The sequence below is a fragment of the Gopherus flavomarginatus genome, chromosome 1, assembly GCF_025201925.1.
Source record: "Gopherus flavomarginatus isolate rGopFla2 chromosome 1, rGopFla2.mat.asm, whole genome shotgun sequence".
NCBI classification, from domain to species: Eukaryota; Metazoa; Chordata; order Testudines; family Testudinidae; genus Gopherus; species Gopherus flavomarginatus.
In genome coordinates, this window is record NC_066617.1 from 308,155,203 (window position 1) to 308,173,959 (window position 18,757).

General features: G+C 42.0%; 1 protein-coding gene and 1 long non-coding RNA gene across 3 annotated transcripts in view; one reads left to right on the forward strand and one right to left on the reverse strand.

The window, feature by feature from the left end:
• Positions 1-2,900, reverse strand: part of ELF1 (E74 like ETS transcription factor 1) — a 116,822-nt gene extending 113,922 nt beyond the window's left edge. For both annotated transcript variants that reach the window (XM_050948725.1, XM_050948714.1), the window contains exon 1: positions 2,783-2,900. The gene's annotated coding sequence lies outside the window, so the exon portion shown is untranslated. The remainder of the gene's footprint in view (positions 1-2,782) is intronic.
• A 60-nt stretch (positions 2,901-2,960) lies between these two features.
• LOC127050867 (uncharacterized) lies at positions 2,961-5,263 on the forward strand. The gene is made up of 3 exons (XR_007774322.1): positions 2,961-2,998; positions 3,522-3,660; positions 5,161-5,263. It is a non-coding gene; the product is annotated as an uncharacterized LOC127050867 (long non-coding RNA).
• The last annotated feature ends 13,494 nt before the right edge of the window (positions 5,264-18,757 follow it).

Sequence of the window (18,757 nt, forward strand, 5' to 3'; positions counted from 1 at the left end):
AAATCCCACATTTTTGATACAAACACTTTCAAAAGGCATTTGGATCAGTTCACCTGATTCGGCTCTACTTTATCTCTACACATACAAATTCAGCTATTCCAGACAGGAATGAAGTAATTTTTCATCCCAAGAAGCCTGAGAAGAGTAATGCACCACTGAACTAACAGTTTCCACAGACATCAGAGGCAAGTACACATTGTCCAAAGCCTTGTGTTTCTGACTGGGTGGTTGGCCTATAGGATGTTGTCACCAACATGCATCAAATTCCCAGCAATCAGAACTTGGACCTTGTCAATAAAAAAAATTCCAGTGAAAGCATTGCACTTATTAGGTCTAATGGATGTATAGAAAAATCATCTTTACTTTTTTTGAGACACATCTCATACCACACCCACACTTCAGCTAGAAAAATCAGTCAGAGCTTTTAACCACCACCTTTCCTCTTCCAGTCCAGCTATTTCTGCTTCTCAGTGGGAGGTCTTTGAAGTTAATCTTTAAAAGGAGCAATTGGGAGCCCTGAACTAGTTTCTCAACTCGGTCTAGTTTAGTTATAGCATCTGGTTCTGTTCTTTTCAGGTTTCTGTACCACACCCTCACCATGGTATCCAAGAGCCTGGACACAACAGCTTTGCCTATAGGATGAAAAGAGATTTCTCCTTAAAGAGCTACACGAAAGAAAAAAAAACTAGCAACAGCTGCTTACCCTACAACAGCACTACAGAAGCATCCAGCAATTTGGGAGCTGTTTTGAGACTGCTAATTCAACCTTATAAGATTAACTCTTTAAAGACCTCCAGCTATCTTGCAAGATAAATAAAGGAGGAGAGGGAATGGAGAGAAGCCAGGGTCCCCTCTGTTAGTTCAAGTTTAACACTAGACAGTGAGTTTAAGGTGGATACCATAGACCAAAACTACACCTAAAAGGACATCAGCGCTCATGGGGAAGTAGGAGGAGAGAAAAGGAATTCAAATAGTCCAACAAATCGTAAATATTTTTTTAAACAAACAAAAATCTTCCACAACACATTCAAAATGTTTTTTTCAATCTGTTCCCTAGTACTTATCTTATCCTTCTACTAAAGATAATTTTTCTCAGGGGAAGTATACATTGCATACCCTCTTGAAACACCTGGGATTTAAAAAGTGTTTAAAAATGAAACCTAAAATTAAGAGATAAGAAGAAAAAGAAGACATGCCAGAATGCACAAGGTAGCTATTGGCAAACACTGCAGATGACTAAAAGCAAAAGGCTGTCGCACCCAGAGCGTGCACTATTACCCTAATAATTTCTCCTCTTCCTCCACTGTAGATGATTACTATATTAAGCAAGACTCTACAACACTCTACTCTGTGAGGTAGGTATTATTTTATAGTGAACAGTAAATGACACTGAAAAGTATCCCCTATGTACAACATTACAAATAGTTTCATTCCTTTAGTGAGTTAGATTTTCAATTTAGAAGAAATTCAACTTTATATTTAAGTGAGTTTTGTTTTTAATTGAAAAATTAAAATACAAGAGTTGAAGGCCCCTGTTCTCATTCAGACAAGATTCCAACTGAAATCAAAATTAATTGTGTTCAAATAGGAACTACAGGACCAGGAACATACTTAACACAATTTTGAAGTATGAGCGTGTGTGCGTGAGAGAGAGTGCACATGCACGCAGTCGTGAGTTACACTTATTTTAGTAGCAAGTGTATTTTTCCCTACTGAACATTTAAAAACAGCCTTTGAACACTGCGTATTTCCTCACAACCTTTCTTGTACAAATGGCACGAAACCTAGTCCCTTTTACACTATGCCTTTCTCATTGTCACATACAAAATCTTAAGCTCTGAGGACCAGAAGTATGGAGAAGGATAACTATATATCCATTTTTATTCTATGAAAGAAATTAAACTCTTGTTCCATTTTAAATTATACAGTGTGACAGTGGGTTTTTATGGGATATTTCAGTAGAAACAGACTTTCAGGCCATCAATTCTTTGTATTACAAATCCACCATGTTTACAGCAGCTCAGAATCAAACCTTAGCAAGTATAACAAAGCAAATGCAACCAGAGTCTGTAGTGCTATTAATTAATACTTTGCCCAAATATCTTTCAGAAATCTCTACTACACGACAAACAGATCAACAGAAACGTGTACCCAACTTTAGAAAAGACTAATATATCCTACAATCAACTGAGCCATGTTTAAAGCAATCAAACCAGCAGCACATCTAAAGTATTAAATATTAACACATTTTAAGAATAAGCATACATGAAATGAAATGCGAAAACACTTAAAACATTGTCGATTTTTAAGGCTTATTTCACATGTATTGTTTTCAGGAACATAGAAACAATATAGTCCACTTAACATTTTGAAAAACACACAGCAAAAAAAAAAACCCCAAAAAAACACTAGTTAACACAGCACTTAAATACTAAATAACCATGTTTACGTAAAGTGCAACAGAACTGACGGTATTTACTAAACTATAACAGGAAGTTTTCTTTTTTTTCAGTCTCACTCTCATGATACATCTGAGGAATTTCTGGTGTACAAAAGATTTTTAGTTTTTAAAAGATGCTCTGCCCTCAAGGCCAAAAACTTACAAGAACTGGCATTCTTTGTTTTCCCCTGGTAGTTAAGTGCAGTCAAGCATGTGACTGAGTTCATACATTAACAGAGGTAAAGAACATACAGCCATGTTTTTTCAACAGGTACACCTACTTTGCTATTAGAATTATCACTCCTATTTAGATACTGTACCACAGCAAGACAGAAAAGTTACCTTAATTTGTTTTAAGGTGTTTGCATAGTCCCAAGAGCCTGAAAGTAAAAAGAAATCCAGCAGTTTTATGCAGTTAAAATGGCTACTGTAGATTGGGGAAGTGGTGTCTGTGCTTCAGCTTATGAGTCATACATGAAACTAAGTGTTTCTCAGGGAGGCACGCCCATGTTGCTGTGGGCCCAATTACTCTGTTAGGTCAAACATGCAAATCTGCAGGTAAGAAGGGAAAAGAGAACAACCTGAATCACCCAGCCCCACCTCAGCTAGCAAGAGCAAAGGCCAAATAATCTTTGTAACAAACTGAAATGCAGAGTTAGTGCAACATGCACTACTGGCTATTTAAAACCACATTTTAGAAAGTGACTGAAAGGCATTCACTTTGTAAGAAAGCACTTTATTTGTCAAATGCTAAGGAAATGAACATATAATGTTTCATGCTTTTTACCTAACAGCAGAGAACAGAAAAGTCACTGGTGCTGTTGATTGAAGTTGTGAGAAAAAAAAAATCAAACAGGTGCATTAAAGTTTGTTATGTTTGCAAAACAATGAACAAAGAAGAGTTGGAATAATTTACATAGTGGATATTAGATGTGTCTTTCTGTGCTACTTGTTGACTGAATGAAACCTAATAAATTAATTAGCCTTTATAAATGTAAAACATTTTAATGTAACCTTATAAAAAATGTAAAACACTAAAGAAATATTAATATAAAATTCAAAAATGTTTCTGTCTTTACAGTAATTGCATTACCTAACAGGCTGCTCTTTAGAACACAATAGTTGGGGATACATAAAATATACAATTACATCTTACTACGTTTTGGTGACAGCTACGGCAATTTCCTGCAATATCCTTGAAAAATCCTAATGAATTAAGTGTAAGTAGCTTTGGAGTCCATTTTATTAAAAATGTAAAGTTTATGTATTATTGTGGAATGGCATGTAGCCCTAGGAAGTGTTACTGTGCCAGACAAGAATGAATTTATGGGACAAAATGAGATGGGTTTCCCAGGTGGATGTGTATGCAAATATACCTCCTCTGGTTATGCAAGAACTCAGCCTTTTGAAGTTTCAACCTGAGGAGGGGACCTTTAGACCTAAACTGTAGAAAAGAATGACTCATGGATTAATGGATGTTCTTGTTCTGAACTAAGTGCTGTTAAGAACTTGGAATGACAGAAAAACACCCTGATGGAGTTTGAAGGACTGAATCCTACCAGAGTCCTTGTTGGAATTAGGTTGATTTCTGATAAGTTTATAAGCAGGCATGTATATTCTTTTATTGTTTTTAGTATGTTCTATCCGTAATGGTTTCACCTTAAGAATAAATATGCTTGCTTATAAAGGGCTATGTGGTAACTTCTAGCAATTACACTGTTTATATTCTCTGAGGGGAGCTGGAGGCAGGCCTGTTTAGGCGGTCTGACTTGCTGGGGAACTCAGTGTAGGCAGGGAACTGTGCAGCCTGGAAATATCCCAGTCAGGAAGGAGCCGTGTCTCTCTGCCCAAGAAAAGTGATGCCTGAGGAGCCAGAAGCCTTAGACTAGGTGCCCACGGTGGACCATGGGGGGAGGGGGGGATTCAGGTGCAGTTGCTTGAACCGTGATAGTTCTATACTGTTTTTCTCTGAACATGTATGTATATCAAAGGAAAAATATGGCTTTCAAAATTCTCAATTTTCAATGTGCTATCTATGTGATTAAACTAATGTAATAAATGGTAGGGGGGGCCTCCCTTTTATGGACAGCCAGCCAGCCAGCCAGTCAGCTATAAAATCCCTCTTGGTGGCTGCTTGCTTTACCTGTAAAGAGTTAAAAAGTCCCCCAGGTAAACACCTGATCAAAAGAGCCAATGAGAAGGTTAGAACTTTTTAAAATGGGGAAAAAAACCTTTCCTTTTATCTCTCTGTTGTTCTCTCTGGGATGAAGAGACGGGCTGGGGGGAGGGACTGCTGAAATGCCGTGTAAAGTTTGTACCAGATATGAAAATTCATCATCCATACCTAGAAGAATTCATTGGGATGGGGAATGTTTAGATAGACGCAATTAGGTTTATTTCTTTTGTTTTCTGTAAGGCTTATGGATTCCTTTGTGCTAACCCCAGATGCTTTTGTTTCTTGTAACCTTTAAGCTCAACCCCCAAGAAAGCTATTTTGGACGCTTAATTTTTTGGATTTTTTTTTTATTATTATTATTTTTTAAACACATTTTAGCAAAAGCCTAAGTTCCAGATGCATTTTTTCTTTCTTTTTGTTTTTAATAAAAATTTACCTTTTTTAAGAACTTGATTGGTTTTTGTGTCTTAAAAGGTCTGCGCATACGTTTTTCAATTTGCTGGTGGCAACAGCTGGGTTTCTCTTTTGTTTATTTTCTTCTCAGCTTCCCTGAGGGAGGGGTGGAAAAGCCGAGAAGTGAATTTTTCCAGGATTTGCAAGAGGCAGTTTTTCACTCAGATAGTGGCAGCGTTTACCAAACCAAGGTCAGAGAAAAGCTGTAACCTTGAGGGGAGGCGGGGTTTAATACGAGTCTGGAGTGGCAAGTATTAATTTTTTAAATCCTTGCAGGCCTCCAACTTCTGCACTCAAAGTGCCAGAGTGGGGTATTAGCCTTGACAACTAAATATTACTATCTACTCTTTGTTGAACAGTATGAGTATTCTTAAAGCTGTACAAGACACAGATAATGACATTGTAGAGCACTTTGTGACAGGGGCTATGATTATATAAACACACAGAGACACACAGAACTAACAAAATTTCAATCAGAACAAACAAAAATGTGGGGTGGGGGGTTGGTCTTTTTTTAATTAAGAAGATGTTAGTGTAGGCTTGATAGTGGACTAGAAAGTGAAAGTGGACTAGAATTTGTACCTTTGAGAATAAAGAATCAATTCAAGAGGGATGAGTCCAGTGCATTGGATATGGAGATCATTGCAGGCATAGAGAATCGCACAGGAAAGGCACAAAGATCAGAGTGCTATTACAGGTGGAGCAACAGGGCCACGGTAGCGCACAACAGACGACAAGAGCAGAAAAGCAGACAGATGTCTTTAATGGTCTGCACAATGCTACAAGGATGAGAAGTTTAAACATCATTCGGTAGCTGAATGGAAACAGTCCAAATACTATTATAGCTAGCAGTAATTAAACCACACGTACCAGCAATTAAACAATAGTTGAACAAATAGCCACTAAGCAAAATGGATTATTTTTATGGAAGTTACTATCTCCACTTGATTACTAGTTATATTTAGTAATTAAGATTAAAGTTTTGTTTTCACTTGCATTTTCTATGATTTCAGTGGGATCACAGCAGATGCAAGACAGGGCAGAGGTTGGCTCTCAATTTACAATGACTAGTGCAATTATCCAGATGATTTTATCAGCTATATTTTATCAAGATATTTTTCAGCCTAAATTAGGAAAGGATGTGAAACAACAAGCTGATCAACAGTAGTTGGTTTACCACTCACCAAGTAAAGGTTACCAGTGTCATTTCCCTCTAGTTCCAGACCAAACTATACATTCATTTTCAGTTCTTAGCTGAAAAAGGCTTCAGTAGGGGTAACATTATGATGTTATTTTAGTCAGAGCATATTATCCAGCTTCTGGGGGAGGCATATTGTATTCTCTATCACTTCATCCACGTAATTCTAATACTATCTTCCATGTGCCCAGATAACCAGAAAATGCAGAATCAATTTTAAACCATATGCAATCCCAACAGGGAATTTAACATTTATTACAGTAACTGTAACATACATACATATATATTATATTGGACAAACTCTCTCTCTTATGGTAATTCAGATATGGTTAGAAATGACTGCAGTCAAGCATGATTATAAACTATGCAGAATTTTCTCAGTGCCTCTAATTTAGTTGTGGTGGCCAGGTTTTTTTAAAAAGCATATATAAAATGCATTCATATTTAATGTGAGGTTAAGCAGATGCATATTCACCATTACTGCTGCATCAGTTTTCTTCCAAATTACTAATGATAATTTTGGGTTCAATTAAATAATAATTGGGTTCTGCAGTTGTTCAAATGAGGATGTGACAGACAAGTATATTTCTGTATCATATTATGAACTTCATTTTGTATTAGAAAGGCAGTGTACCCTATTGCTGGAGCAGACCTGGGGTGAAGCCTGAAATGCTGACAGACCTTGGACTCACAGAAGGGGTGAGATCAGACTAGGGAAGGGTGTGTCTCAGGAATTTTTGTTATTTTACAAGCTCTGTAAGTCCCAAACACTCAGCAGACCTGGGGTCCAGTTCCAGCTCTGCCACTGGCCTGATAGGTGACCTTGGGTAAATCATTTCATTGCTCTGTGCCTCAGTTTCTCCATCTGTAAAATGGGGATAATGACCAGCATTGTAAAGGATGTTGAGATATACCGGAGAAAAGCTCTATATAAGAGCAAGGTATAATTATTACTATGTGCTGAACATTTGTCTAAAATTGCACAAGGCAGCTTAGTGTATTGTACTGAATTGCAGACAGTACCCTGCCAAAGTCAGATACATGAGACTTCACTGAAGTACAATCTCTGAGAAACCATGAATCTAGAGTAGGCAGATCATGGGCCAATTATTATTTTATCTGGAGTCTGGACTCTGACCATACCTTGACCAAGAAATTTGGAGTTTGACAAAAAATAATTGACTATCCCTGATTACTGCCATTGACTGATTGTCAAGAACTGATCTATCCCCCTGGAATGATGGACTTTCTACACAAGGTGGGGGAGAGAATGATTCAGTGGAGGAGCCTAAAACATTGCAGGAGTCAGGGGATGCACAAGGCAAAGAGAGACAGAGTCGGAGAGGATGCTGCTCTAAGCAACCATTGCCAAGCCTGAAATGCTGACAGACCTTGGACTCACAGAAGGGGTGAGATCAGACTAGGGAAGGGTGTGTCTCAGGACTTTTTGTTATTTTACAAAGCTCTGTAAGTCCCAAAGTTTTTAAGAGTAAAGTGGTTGTGGTTAGCTATCACGTGTTAAGCCAGTATTCCTTGCTTTCCAGCCACATTGTCGCTGAAGGGTTAAACGAAACCCAGAGGGCCTACAGGGTAGGTGAGACTTTGAAGGATCATCTTTAAGTGATGGGGGAAAACAGCTCAGGAGATCTGAGGCAATGGTTTTAGGATCTAGGGTGACTGGAATGCAGAGTTCCATGTCTTAAGGAAGGGTGTCGGACAAGAGGTCTGAGTCTGGGAGAGAAAGCCCTATACATCCAGAGCTAGATTAGTTGTGATGGAAGTAGGAACTGTCTCTCCTATTTTTATGAACTATCTTCATAACTGTATCTTATCATGTTATTGTAAGCAGAAGACATGAGTGGAAGACCCTACAAAGACAATGGAAATCCCAAGGACTGGGCAACTGACACTTATCAAGGACAGGCTTTCAGCAAGCTAAATATGTGAACTCAATATAGCTTTGCAGGATGAGAAAATGGGCGGAGGTGATGATTACAATTGGGCTCACAGAGACACCCATCTCTGACCTAAGACTTAGGCTATATCTATACTACCACTTATGTTGGCAAAACTTATATCACTCAGGGGTGTGGGGAAAAAGCCCTGAGTGACATAAGATTTGACGGCATATGTGATAGTGTGCACACTGCTATGCTGGCAGGAGAGCTTCTCCTGCTGACATAGCTACTGCTGCTCCTGGAGGTGATTTTATTATGTTGACAGGTGAACTCTCTCCCATTGGCCTACAGCAGTTACATGAGCGATCTTACAGCAGCACAACTACATCAGTACAGCTGTGCCACTATAAGCTCACTAATGTAGACATGGCCTAAGATAAAAAGGAACAGGGGTGTCAGGGCTGGGCTGTGGGTGGTCTATGTGCACTAGTCAGGTACCAAGTTAACATGAGGAGACAAGTAGCGGGGTGGAGTTCAAGCCAGGTCAGGATGCCAGGGAGTCAGAGTCAGGCACCAGGTTACAGACACAAGGCAAGTAGAAAAGTCAGGGATGAACTGGGGTCAGAAACCAGAGTCTAGGGTCTACAGCAAAGCAAAGTCTGGAGCCGAAGCAAGCAGACACTCTGCATCATTGCTCAGACAGCTCCCTATGAAGACTTCCTGGTTTATATACCAGCATGAGCCAATCAGTGGGCTCAGGGAGAGGGAGCACTAGTCAAGTGCTGCTAGGCAGTACTTCCTGCAGTGTCTAGATTCACAGGGTCCTCCAGCAGAAACCCAATCTATGCCTCCACTGGCGATACAGAAGTAGCAGCAACCCAGAACCCCCCTGCAGCCCCACAGGCTCTTACAATAGGGCTTGTCTACACAGCCCCAGATTCAACTATGGGGGGTATGAGCTGCAGCATGCACTAGTGGGCTGTACCATAACTCTTCTCTGTGAATGCTGCTGGTGCAATCTAAATGGCAGTGAGTTTGTGTTAAAGTAGCCTTTCAAACAGCTGTACACTGATACAAACGAAATACCTTTCAGTTTGCGCCAGCAGTGTTCACATGAGGGAGTTAAAGCATGCTAGTGTGCACTTCAGTTCATACATCAATTGTCTCAACAGTGGAATCATGTAGACATAGCTTGAGACAGTGAAAGGAAATGAAGATGGTTTCTACAGCACCATGGCTCATGACTAAGGCTATGTTTTAGTCACAGGTATTTTTAGTAAAAGTCACAGATACGTCACAGGCAATAAACAAAAATAGATGGCCTGTGACCTATCCATGACTTTTACTATATATCACTGACTAAAACTTTGCGGGAGGGGACAGGACGTAGGGCTCTGGGGGGGCGCTGTGGATGCTTGAGGGGGGACATGTTGGGGGAGGTGCCATGGGTACTCAGGGGGTGCGGCCAGGGAGAGGACACGCCACGAGTGCTGAGGGGAGGATTGGCAGGGCTGGGGCAGGGGGCAGGCTCCCTACCCAGCTCCTGAGTATTATTTAACATTTCTGTGTCTGTTCTAATGTGCACACCAAATACAGGACTTCAGAAACAAAACATGTAAAAAGCACACACATTCATTGTATTTTTCTAGACTTTAAATTAGGCATTTAGGGAACATAATATGGGAGTAGAAACAAATATATGTGGAAGCCAATCTCCCTTTTAAAGCTTGGGCTGGAGAGGAGAAAGATAACTGGGTGATGTTTAATTGGTACCCTTTAGAAGATGAGTAAGAGTGTTTCCTTTTAGAAAATGATGCAAAAAAGTTATTTCACAAGTCTACAGTTAAGCAACTCCTAGCCCTTACAAATTAATTGTATGTCTGAGAGTAGTGGTGATGGGGGTGAGGCAGATGTTTAAACTGACATGAATTGACAACTGAGGACTAAACTAGAGAGAAAAGTTCATCCTGTCTATACATTCAAGTTAGTTTTGTGCATTTCCTAGTGCAGAAGAAGTTTTAGATTTGCTTTGTAGATGGCTTTCATAGATCAGCCTCCCATACAGCACCAATCGTGACTTTGTACAGCTTTACACAGTACAGAACATTTTGGGAAAATCTCTCTTGATTGGAGCTAAAGGATTTACACTTTATTTTTCAAAGTCATATTACAGCTGATTTGCTCTCATGTACACATATGAACATCAAGGCCAAACATTTTGAATATGCAATCCTAAAGTTACATACCTAAATAAGTGTCCTAATTTTCAGAGTGCCAAGTACTGAAATTCCCATTGTCTTGTCAACACTGAGTAGCTTTACTAAAATATTCCCACTGAACTATGTTAAAACTGAGGGAAGCCATAGTGTAGACCAGGTTCCAGAGGCTGGAACGATTTTCATTGACATTTTAATAAAACCTTCTAAAAAAAGTTTAAATCAAAACTGTGGCAAAAATGTTTCGAAGTGTACTCCATGCTTCCCACCAGTTTTAACAGCAGTTCAGCTGAAGCAGTGTGAATTGTTTCGGTACAGTTTCACCAGTGCAGACAAATCCATTTACTTTAATGAATGAAGTAGTTCCTCAGCATTTCTGAAAATAAGGCTGCTTAATTTTAGGAACCTACACATGAAAATCTCAAACCAAAATTCCTGAACTAAAATATAGCAGTATTTGTACAATTCAGTTTCCAAGTAAGTCAGTGCCACTTTATGTCAGGGAATATTTTAAGACAACATACACTATATTCCTGTAGGAGGAAGATGAAGAAGGGAAGACATATTAAAGCAGTGGTTTTCAACCTTTTTGACCTCAGGAGCCATTTGTAAATGTTTATGGCCTGTCACTACCCAGTAAATAGTTTAGGGTTGGAGGCCTTGAGATGGTTTCTGTCAGATTCTGCCCCCCTGGGGGGTTCGGTCCTGCCTGGCACTCATTCCACAGTGGCAGTTCCTGCAGCTTCTGTGCTGTGGGGCTGAATGGTCTTGGCTCTGTGCTCCATGCATTGCAACCTCCGGGGTTGCAGCGCCGCTCAGGTTTGGCCTCGCTCTCCTGACTGGACCAAATCTGCGTGAATGGACGTGGGACCTGGCTCATGGGGTTGCAGTGTCACTCACTCAAATTTGGCCTATCCGAACTCTCGTAATCATGACGTCTGGGCCAAACCTGAGTGGCGCTGGGACCCCAGAGGTTGCAGTGCCGGGAATAGGGATGCATGCCCAGCCAGCCCTGTGGGACAGGAGCCACAGGAGATGCCATGCAACTCTTTGAAATGTTCTGGAGACCCAATTCTGGATCCTAACCCATAGGCTGAGAAACGCTGCACTAAAGGATATTTTCCCCAAAGTTGTGGATATGGTTTTACTTGTACAACTCCCCATTCTCTGAAAAAGTAACCCTTAGCATACATATCTCATGAAGTTGCTTTAAACAAACTGGGATTTTCAAAGTGCTCAGTGTGGTGGAAGTGGGGCTAATCTGCAATACTTTATGAATAATGTATTGTGACCTGGTAGTTGGGACATTTACTGTAGGACTATGTTGGTTTAGTTCCGTAGCAGATGGTGGAAAAACCATGTAGGACATAGGACAATGACACCAGATAGCTACCCATCCATCAGCACTTCGGGGACAAAACAAGGGCCTTTTGCTTTGATGACCTACCTCCAACCCCCTATAGAGCTCACCAAACTTCTTTTGTTTGCAGTGTTGGTCCCACAATATATGAGAGAGACAAGGTGGGGGAGGTAGTATTGATCTAGTATTTTACTAAATCAACTTCTGTTGGTGAAACAGACACGCTTTCAAGCTGCACAGAGCTCTTTGTCAGGTCTGGGAAAGTGGCACCAGACCTCACCGTAACAGAAGATGCAAAACTTGCAGATATATTGCTACTGCTATGATGATCAATTACCCCTCCCCTCATGCCCCAAGACACCCTTCAAGATCCATGAGTCCTATACATTGTCTATCACAACATGTGTTATATCTCATCCAGTGCATCAAATGCCCCCAAAACAACTGTAGGGGTTAAATCAAACAATCCCTAAGTTCTTGAATAAACTCATAGAAAAATGATAAAAGACAAAACTATATCATCTGTGGGCAAACACTTCTCACAAAGCTATCATTCTACACCTCACCTCTCTGTTCTTGTGCTCAAAGAAAACTGGCATGAGCCTTTCGAAAGATGAGCCTGGGATTCATAACTTTGCTAGATGCTAAAAACCATGGAATCACTATACATACTGGCCGACAGTGGGGGCCAAAAGGGGCAACTGCCCCAGGGCTGGCGATTTAAAAAGGACCAGGCCTTGCAGCAGTGGCCAGAGCCCCAGGCCCTTTTAAATTGCCACCAGAGCCCCAGGCGGCACAAGCCAGGCAGCGCGGATGGGCTGGCTGGGGTAAGCTGTCCCCAAACCCCATACCACTAAAAATTTAATATTACTTTCACCCCTATTCTCAAACTTATTTTGGGCAGCAAGGTCCAAGCTTGAGAAGCTGAGAGCAAAGACCCTGCCTAGTTCAGAAAGGACACTCCCTCAAGGATGGGGAAAGACATAAATAAACAGACCTTCATACCTGATCCCCGCTGGGGTTTCTGAAGAGGTTATACCTCCCTGGATTCCATCAAGGGGATGCTAAGACTTAAGGTAGAACAGACATGCATGTACTGAATTTATTACCTTTCCTGGGCTGGTCACTGTATTCAGCACTAGTGTCAGACTCCCAAAGGAAAGGAATCCCATCAACCTGCTGAGTAAGCACAGTCACTACACAGGATACTGAAGCCCCAGGGCCCAGTCTAAGGCATGGTCTACACTATGATTTCAGGTCGAATTTAGCAGCGTTACCTCCATTTAAGCCTGGACCCATCCACACGACAAAGCCCTTTTTTTCGACTTAAAAGGCTCTTTAAATTGATTTCTTTACTCCTTGGATTCAAACTCCTTGAATCACAAAACAGAGAGGACAATTCACCTTCCTCCCTCCTTCTCTTCCCCCTCCCAGACTCTTCCTGAGAGAGAAAGTAATCCTGACACAGAGAGAAATTAGCCTCTCTCTCCCCCTTCCCTCCTTTCTCCCCATCAATTTCCTAGTGAATCCAGACCCAGTCCCCTGGGGTCTCACCAGAATAAAAAAAAAATTAGGTTCTTAAACAAGAAAAGCTTTTAATTAAAGAAAGAAAAAACAGTAAAAATTATCTTTGTAAATTTAAAATGGAATAGGTACAGGGTCTTTCAGCTGTAGACACTGGGAACACCCTCCCAGCCTAAGTATACAAATACAAATTTAAAATCTTCTCAGCAAAATACCAATTTGAACTTCTTCCAACCAAATACACATTTGCAAATAAAGAAAACAAACATAAGCCTAACTCGCTTTATCTACCTAGTACTCACTATTCTGGATCTATAAGAACCTGTATCAGGGAGATTGGAGAGAAACCTGGTTGCACTCTGGTCCCTCTGAGCCCCCAGAGTGAACAACAACCAAAATCTAACAGCACACACAAAACTACCCTCTCTCAAGATTTGAAAGTATCCTGTTCTCTGATTGGTCCTCTAGTCAGGTGACAGCCAGGCTCACTGTTCTTGTTAACCCTTTCCTGGCAAAGAGATATGAAGCACTTCTGTTCTATTAACTTTTCTTATCTGTTTATGACAGCCATGCAGTGGGGGGAGGGGTGAAGCGTGAGTGATCTCTCACACCAAGCCGGCAGGCCCTCAATACAAGAGGCAAAATGCAACCTTATAACAAAAGCACTTGTGCTGTGTAATGTGAACAGCAAGGTTTAATGTGAAAGAGTGTACCCATTGTTCTCTAAAATGTGTCTTTTTAACTACCACTCTCCCTTTTCCTCCACCACCTGCAAATGTTTCTCCTTCGCAGAGGCTAGGGAAGATTAGAAGGCAAAAAAAATGCATTCAGGATGAAATGTTCTCTGAGCTCCTGCAGTCCTCCCACACTGACAGACCACAGCAGAATGCGTGGAGGCAGACAATGTCAGAGTGCAGGAAAGCACAATATGAACATGAGGAGAGGTGGCAGGCTGAAGATGATAGGTGGCATCAGCTTGCTGACAGAAGGCAAGAGCTGATGTCAGGCTGCTGGAAGATCAAACTCATATGCTCCAGTGTATGGTTGAGCTGCAGAAAAGGCAGCAGGAGCACAGACCACCGCTACAGACCCTGTGTATCCAACAGCCCTCCTCCCCAAGTTCCATAGCCTCCTCACCCAGATGCCCAAGAACGTCGGGGGGCACCTGGCCACCCAGCCACTCCACCCCAGAGGATTGCCCAAGCAACAGAAGGCTGGCCCTCAATAAGTTTTAAAGTGCAGTGTGGCCTTGTCCTTCCCTCTTCCCCCACCCCACCCAGTGCTTCCCTCTTCCCCCACCACTCCCGGGCTACCTTGGCAGTTATCCCCCTATTTGTGTGATGAATTAATAAAGAATGCAAGAATATGAAGCAACAATGACTTTATTGCCTCTGCAAGCAGTGATCGAAGGGGAGAGTGGAGGGTAGCAAGCTTACAGGGAAGTAAAGTGAACCAATGTGGGGGGAAGGGGTTCATCAAGGAGAAACAAACAGAACTTTCATACCATAGCCTGGCCAGTCATGAAACTGGTTTTCAAAGCTTCTCTGATGCGCACCGTGCCCTCCTGTCCTCTTCTAACCACCCTGGTGTCTGGCTGCACATAATCACCGGCCAGGCAATTTGCTTCAACCTCCTGCCCCGCCATAAACGTCTCCCCCTTACTCTCACAGCTATTGTGCAGCGTACAGCAAGCAGTAATAACAATGGGAATATTGGTTTTGCTGAGGTCTATCCAGGTCAGTAAACTGCACCAGCATGCTTTTTAACATCCAAATGCACATTCTACCAACATTCTGCACTTGCTCAGCCTATAGTTGAACAGCTCCTGACTACTGTCCAGGCTGCCTGTGTATGGCTTCATGAGCCATGGCATTAAGGGGTAGGCTGGGTCTCCAAGGATAACTACAGGCATTTCAACATCCCCAACGGTTATTTTCTGGTCTGGGAAGAAAGTCCCTTCCTGCAGCTTTTCAAACAGACCAGAGTTCCTGAAGACTCGAGCGTCATGTACCTTTCCCGGTCATCCCACACTGATGTTGGTGAAACGTCCCTTGTGATCCACCAGTGCTTTCAGCAGCATTGAAAAGTACCCCTTTCAGTTTATGTACTTGCTGGCTTGGTGCTCCAGTGCCAAGATAGGGATATGAGTTCCGTCTATCGCCCCACCACAATTAGGGGATCCCATTGCAGCAAAGCCATCCACTATGACCTGCACATTTCCCAGAGTCACTACCCTTGGTATCAGCAGCTCTTTGATTGAGTTGGCTACTTGGATCACAGCAGCCCCCACAGTAGATTTGCCCACTCCAAATTGATGCCTGACTGACCGGTAGCTGTCTGGCGTTGCAAGCTTCCACAGGGCTATCGCCACTCGCTTCTCAACTGTGAGGGTTACTCTCATCTTGGTATTCTGGCACTTCAGGGTAGAGGAAAGCAAGTCACAAAGTTCCATTAAAGTGCCTTACACATGCAAAAGTTTCGCAGCCACTGGGAAACTTTTGCATGTGTAAGGCACTTTAATGGAATTGTCTCAGATCTGCAACACTGCGGTCCTGCCAGTCTATGCTTGTTTCCCGGGCCCAGAATCGGCATTCAACAGCATGAAGCTGCCCCATTAACACCATGATGTGCACATTGCAGGGCCTGTACTTTGTGAGAAGTCTTTGTCCATGTCTATGTCCTCATCACTCTCGTCACCGCGCTGCTGTCGCGTCCTCGCCCAGTTTTGCTTTGGCAGGTTCTGGTTCTGCATATACTCCAGGATAACACGTATGGTGTTTACAGTGCTCATGTCATAAACAGATAGCTAAGGGTTAATGTCTCTTTCACCTGGAAAGGGGTAACAAACAACACCTGACCAGAGGACCAATCAGGAAACAATACTTTTTCAAATCTGGGTGGAGGGAAGTTTTGGGTGTGAGTCCTTTGTTCTTGGTTTGTTCTCTTTCTGGGCTCTGAGAGTGACCACAGGAATCTCCAGGCTTTCTAATCTTCTGTTTCCAAGTTGTAAGTACAAGGATAATAAGACAGTAGGTTTATACTGATTTTTTTGTATTTACATGTGTGTAGTTGCTGGAATGTTTTAAATTGTATTCTTTTTGGATAAGGCTGTTTATTCATTTTTTCTTTTAAGCAATTGACCCTGTATATTGTCACCTTGATACAGAGACCAATTTTATGTCTTTTTCTTTCTTTTTATATAAAGCTTTCTTTTTAAGACCTGTTGGATTTTTTTTTTTTTTTTGTGAGGCTCAAGGGGATTGAGTCTGCAGCTCACCAGGGAATTGGTGGGAGGAAGAAGACAGGGGGGAAGAGAGAGAATCTCTTTGTGTTAGATTTACTAAGCCTGAATTTGCATAACCTCTGGATGAGGGGAGAGAAATATTTGATTTCTCGGTGTGGTATTTCAAGGACTTGAAGCAGGGAATCTCCTAGAGTACCCAGGGCGGGGAAATCTGGGAGGAGGTAAAGAGGGGGAAGGGAAGTGGGTTATTTCCCTTTGTGGTGAGACTCAGGGCATCTGAGTCTTGGGGTTCCCCAGGGAAGGTTTTGGGGAAACCAGAGTGAGCCAGACGCTGGAATTCTGGCTGGTGGCAGCGATATCAGATCCAAGCTGGTAATTAAGTTTGGAGGTTTCATGCTAGCTTCTCATGTTCTGAACTCTAAGGTTCAGATCTGAGTAGGACAGTTATGACAGCTCATAATTGCCGCGGTGATCTGAGCAGGCTCCATGATTCCAGTGCTATGGCATCTGGGCTGAAAAAAAGCACGAAACGATCGTCTGCTCTGATGGAGGGAGGGGCGACTGATTACATGGCTTACAGGAAATTTAAGTCCACAAAGGGGATGGCTTTGCATCAAGGAGAAACACAAACAACTGTCACACAGAATGGCCCCCTCAAGGACTGAACTCAAAACCCTGGGTTTAGCAGGCCATTGATTTCACGGAGGGAGGGAGGGAGGAAGCAAATTAATATAAAACAAACTGGGTCTATTACTTGTTTTGATCCACTCTATCTATCTTTTACATCTTTAGGCTGGCAGCAGACGGTGCAGTTCAACTGCTAGCCATTGTCATCTCTTGGGTGCTCGGCAGAAAATAGAAATGACCTGGCTGAGTCACTCTCATGTCTGCCCAGGCTCCCCGACTGACCTCACCAAGGTTGGTTAAAAAAGCACCCAGGCATACGACGATGATGGCTACCAGTCATAATGCACCGTCCGCTGCCAAAAGGCAATGAGCTGCTGCTGTGTAGCAATGCAGTCCCAAGTCTGCCAGCACCCAGGAGACTTACGGTGACTGTCAGCTGTGTGGGCTCCATGCTTGCTGTGATATGGCGTCTGCACAGGTAACCCAGGAAAAAAGGCATGAAACGATTGTCTGCTATTGCTTTCACAGAGGGAGGGAGGGCATGTACCCAGAATCACTCGCTACACTGTTTTTGCCCCATCAGGCATTGGGATCTCAACCCAGAATTCCAATGGGCAGCTGAGGCTGCAGGAACTGTGGGATAGCTACCCACAGTGCAATGCTCCAGAAGTCGATGCTAGCCTCGGTACTGTGGATGCAGTCTGCCAACTTTATGCACTTAGAACATTTTTTGTGGGGACACACACAATGGACTGCATAAAAACGATTTCTGAAAAAATGATTTCTATAAATTCAATCTAATTTTGTACTGCAGACATACCCTAAGACTGGGAGAATCTCAGGATTCCATTGGAGGAAAGGTAAAGGCCAAAGGAGGAAAGGCGTGTCTCTCAGAGAACAGAGAGGGAGCAGAGTGCAGCTCAGCAAGGTTAACTAACACTCAGCATTGGCCTAACTTTGCTCCATATCCCTCCCTATACACACAAATACACCCTCTCTGTTTTATTTGTGCATTTGTTTGCAAGTGACTTTATATGATTCAATTACACCTATCAGTAACTTTAACAGGAATCACACTGTTAAACCCCACAAAACAAGTAGAAAAGATATAAATTTACAGCTGTCTCTCTCAGTGTGCAAGATTTAGATTCACAAAAGAAAATGAAGAGGAGAGTTAAAATGTGACCTGTAAGTGTTTTTAATGAAATAGAGCACAACCCTGCTTTTTTCAGATTGAGGAGGAAGAAACCCATTGTGGTATACCCAATATTGTGATTAACAATATTCAGACAAATATGAAACATGAAGAAGGCTATTGCACCTCAAAACACACTTCAATTTGGGTATATTTTAGTTTTAATGTAATACTTCCTGGTACTTCTCACACATGGAACACTAACCTGATCCAAAAGACCACATCCCCTTGCGCACTCAAATCTTTCCTCTAGGCCAACTTCAACCATCACCCCCTGCATGAGGTTAGTCAACTAATGCCAAGGTTGAGGAACAAATGAAGATAGACAGATATTTAAAAAGTAAAGCAATAAGAATTCAATATCAAGAGATAGGTAATCACCACCTTGACCATTTTACTTGCATTTTATGTCTTTCCCTTACTTCT